Below are 4,528 nucleotides of genomic sequence, written 5' to 3' on the forward strand. Positions count from 1 at the left end.
TTTGCTGTTAATCTTTTAGCGAGATTCAGTTCGTCCCTACGCGAAGACATTGGAATAGAATTAAACATGTCTTTCGTTACCTTCAAGGAACAACTGATTTAGGCTTGTTTTATCCTAAAAGTTCAAAAGGTCAAATGATTGGTTTTGCAGATGCAGGTTATTTGTCAGATCCACACAAAGCTCGATCCCAGACAGGATATGTTTTTACAATTGGAGGCACCGCCATATCTTGGCGTTCTCAGAAGCAGACACTTGTTGCTACTTCTTCAAATCACGCTGAGATCATTGCACTCCATGAAGCAAGTAGAGAATGTGTATGGCTAAGATCAATAAGCCGACACATCTGTTCAAGCAGTGGGATTAACGAAAATACGGAGCCAACTATTCTATATGAAGATAAAGCTGCATGTGTTGCTCAAACGAAGGAAGGATATATCAAAAGCGATAGAACCAAACATATACCTCCGAAGTTCTTCTCATACACTCAAGAGCTCGAGAAGAATAAAGAGATTGAAGTAAGATATGTTCGATCATGCGACAATGCAGCCGACCTCTTCACAAAATCACTCCCTACCTCGGTATTCAGAAAACACATCCATAACATTGGGATGCGCCATCAGAAGGATCTATGACTGTTCATTCGAGGGGGAGCTTACGTAGTTGTACTCTTTTTACCTTACTATGGTTTTTCCCATTGGGTTTTCCTGGAAAGGTTTTTAACGAGGCAACAAAGACGTTAAGCGAGAGTGGATAGTGACACCGGTCCCCAAGGGGGAGTGTTATGAAAGTCAGAAAAAGCAGCTACCGTTTTCGTTGAAAATATAAAAAGATGTGGGGCCCGCTTCACTATTTGCACAGTGAATTTCTCTTCTATATAAACGATCGTTTTGATCATTGTAAACACACCATTCCTTCTCCTTCTAATAACACATCCTCTCTTGTTATCAGTATTATCTTCTCCTACGGGTATAAAATTTTGCCCTTATTTAAATTCCCGCGATATAATAAAATTCCAGTTCCTTTTATAACAATTACGAAATATTAAGATTTTTTTTGTCAAACCGATGATTTTTTATGGAAATTAATCAGAATCTGGTACAAGAGAACCAAGTCTCTGTTTAGCTAAACCATCCTCAAAAGAAACAGAGTTGTGATTGCAAGACCTAAAAGATACAAACTCCATGGAGCTTGCCAAAAGGGTGATATCAGCTACAATTCCATGAATCTCCGAGTAGCAGGATCCTTCTGCAATAGCTGCCACCAGGAGTTCGATTCGAATTTCACACTGTTGTAACCCAGAGACAAAGCGTGATGCATTATATTGCCTCCCTCATCGGTAAACCCTCAGCCACGAGGGGCGAATTCACGAATGAGATTGATTTGCTGTGAGATGTGATCATCTCTCCATCGGGGTTATACAATCCCCAAGCAAGCCCCGCTGCCAAGATTCCCGGCTTCCAAGCAGCATCCGATTTGTAAGTGATTCTATTGAATGAAATATTAAGATTAATTTGGTTACTTGAAGGGTATAATGGTATTAAAGGAAATATAAATCCTACTTAACTAAATAATCTTCTACAAGTCCTATTGGGACAAATCCAAATCGAGAGTGTCTCCTTTTTCCAATTTTCTCTTTTATCTTTCATTTCTGTTTTGTTTCTTATTAATGGCTAAAATATTTTGTTTTAAAAACGTTTTCTCCATCTGTAACTATTAGTGAAATAGGTAACAAAGTTTCCTAAAGATAAGTCATATAACAGATATGCAAACATTTTATAGATAAAAGAAGTTGAGAAATACTTTATTACCTTATTTGTTGAATTTTTTGTTTCCAATTATTTCATAACTTTAGACACTAGAGTATACTTGGTATTTAGGCTCTCCTAGGCCTAGTATGGTGAAGTGAAACAGTGAGAATAAGAAGAAATGCATTAAAAATATATTTGAAACTATGTATAGAGAAAAATGAAGAATAATATGGTGGAGCTTGATGATGATTGCAGATTATGGATCCGATTGGTAAGGGTTTTCGTTTTAGGCTTTGACTATAGAAATACGGCTGTAGAGAATTTGGCTTTAAAAGTTGTGGCTGTTTTTAAAAAAACTTGATTGACATCAAAAGCTTTAGAAGATGTAATTGTTATAAATATATATTTCACATTCATTTCCAAAATGTATTACTTTTTTTTCTATCTACTTTTTATTTATCAATAGCAACAAATATATTTAATTTATTTATTCTAACGATTTTTTTTATTAATTTAAATAAGATTACAATTTATTAAAAAAGTTATTAAAATCTAACGAATCCTAGCCCATATGTTGTTTGCAATCTCATCTCGAACACCTTCCATGTATTGTCTTGAATCGTATTTGGAAGTTCTTCCTCATGTGTGTTTGATGAAATGAGTTTTCTTCTTGTATTTATACTGAAAAAATATTCTTAAAATAGTATTTAATTTTTTATTTATTTTTTTTGGTTTTGAATCAATTGTAAGTGTTTTCAATTACCTTTATAATAATATCTATGTTTTAATAAACTAATTTCTAATAATAGTAGGTTATAACTTTTTCTTGATGTTAAAAACCTAAATAATTAATAATAATTAATTAACTAATTATTATACTTATTGTTTTCTTTATTTTGGTCAAAAATGAACAAAATACAAAAAAAAAATAGTCATCCATATTTTTTACAAAAAATGAAGAAAAATGGCTTTAAAGCCTTAAAAAGGGGCTGTTGAAAACAGTGAAAAAAACAGTTTTCTAAAACTTAAAAAACTGATTGGCAATTTTTTGCCTTTCAAAGCTTTACACAACCACAAAGCCCCAATAGTCCAAACAACAAAAAGCAGTTTAATAATGGAAAAGTTGATCAAAACGTGGGATCTAAATTCTGGAAAAAAAATAGGAATAGATAGTTTGAATTGCAAAAAATAGGGGATGAATAAAATTTTCAAACGATTATATTTTTTAGTTTTTGTAAATCAAATCTATGTATGAGAATTTTATTTGCCAGATGACCTATGATTTAGTATATAAGCGATGTTGTACTTATCTTTGTGTTGGGCTGGTTACTCTATAACTATCTTTGTACTCATGTTTCAAAACCCTGAAAGGCTTAATGTAATGAAAGTCGACAAATAAAAAAACAAAGACGATATGTTTCTAAGTTGAGAAACTAATCAACCATTTTTCCATAAAACGTCTACTATTACGTTCATTTTATGATAATTTATCTATTTTATGTTGTCAACGTGTACGAATGATAATTTTATTTTATTTTATGTTACCGGTCTTGAAAGCATCCCATACGAAACATTCGAGTAGACCGACTTTGTGGGTTTCCAGTTCTCAAAAATACATTTACTCATATACATAGATATTTAAATAATTTTTTTAATATTTATTTTTACTAGATTCCTTCTCCGCACTACGCGCAAATAGTATCTTATAAATTTTAATTTTTTTTTTTAATATTTAAAATTTAATTTACATTATTTTATACCAAAAATCACAAATATGGCTAAAACTTGGTTGATTTTATTTGTGATTTTTTTGACAATATTAAATTGATTACTGCTCATAGTTAACAGATTTGTTTATTGGTTTTCAGTTCATAGTAATGTATAGTATTATATTTGATGAGTGTATATATGTTGTGTTGTTCCAATATTTGAGTTTTCATGTTAAAACAATATTATTCAAATTCATGACTTTTAACGATTAAATGTATGTTTTGTTGTTTTCTCTTGTATACGTACAAATTTTATTATTTTTTATTGAAAGTTTTGTTTATTGATCATAGGCATATTAATATAAATTTTTTTATCTCGAAATTTTACAGCATTTGTTTTTGTATGCTGACATTTTTCATATTTTCAGTACCTAGTTATACAAATAATACGTACGTGTGTTTTTTAGAAGAAGTTTTGATCCCGCAAACTTGAGCAAAACTCTTTATCATGTTAGCTCATCCATGTTTTCCTATAAACTTAGATTCATTAGATGCCGCGTTAGAACCCTTTACATATCCACAGATGGTTTTGCCTATTAATTATATAAAAAAGATTACATTGGACTGAAAATGGTGACTGATAATAAACCAGCTAACAGATATGTTTATTTGTGTACATTCAAATCTTACCTAAAAAGTAAGGTGCAATTTTATTGGTTGTATACAAAATATGTCTTGAAATCGTAACAGAACTATCTTATCTATTAAAATCAAAACAAAAGAGTAAAGCTTCAATTCTTCAATACACACAACCTAATTAGATATCTGATTGATGCCTTGAGCTAGACTCATACGAAGAAACACCATGTCATAAATCTACATAGAAGCTTGATTTGCTTTGACGGGGATTTGTCAGTGAACATAAGTCCAAGTGTAATTACTTGCTTAATTTTCCCCAACGTTCTCTCTTCAATCTCCATATTCTCATCAACCACTCTCTCTCTCTAAGTTATCCGACCATAAACTCTTATTTACTCAACATACCTCCTTTCTGGATCTTCTTGTTCCTCA

The sequence above is a fragment of the Brassica oleracea genome, chromosome C5 (assembly GCF_000695525.1).
Source record: "Brassica oleracea var. oleracea cultivar TO1000 chromosome C5, BOL, whole genome shotgun sequence".
NCBI classification, from domain to species: domain Eukaryota; kingdom Viridiplantae; phylum Streptophyta; class Magnoliopsida; order Brassicales; family Brassicaceae; genus Brassica; species Brassica oleracea.